We start from the raw sequence: 449 nt of genomic DNA on the forward strand, positions 1-449 counted from the left end.
AACACTCAATTATTGTAATATCAAAAGTAAGGTTCTTTTTACAAGTTGCAGGTTTATAAAGGCTAGAACCCAGAGCCGTAAAACCAGTTTAAAAAAAAATCATAAGTTGATTATGAACACAGACCAAAAACATATACATAGAATAATGAAGGACTTCGTCTGTGTGGTGTTAGCTGGCGGGCGTGCTCTGCCTTTTTGGAGTGTTTTTTTTTTGTTAAAACTGACTGGAAAGCGCTCTAAGGGGGACGGGGATACCTACCGTGCGTATGTCGGCGAGCGCCGGCACAGACGGGGTCCATATTTGTATAGTTGTTACAATTATCTACAAACTTGACATAGGCTAATTTTTGTAAAGCCAGACGAGAGAGAAAAAAAGGATCTTCTTAGCACAGACCAACAACATATAGGATTCTTAGCTTCTTATTTTGTATTGTATGTATAATGGCTTT

Source organism: Maniola jurtina, chromosome 15, assembly GCF_905333055.1.
Source record: "Maniola jurtina chromosome 15, ilManJurt1.1, whole genome shotgun sequence".
Lineage (NCBI taxonomy): Eukaryota > Metazoa > Arthropoda > Insecta > Lepidoptera > Nymphalidae > Maniola > Maniola jurtina.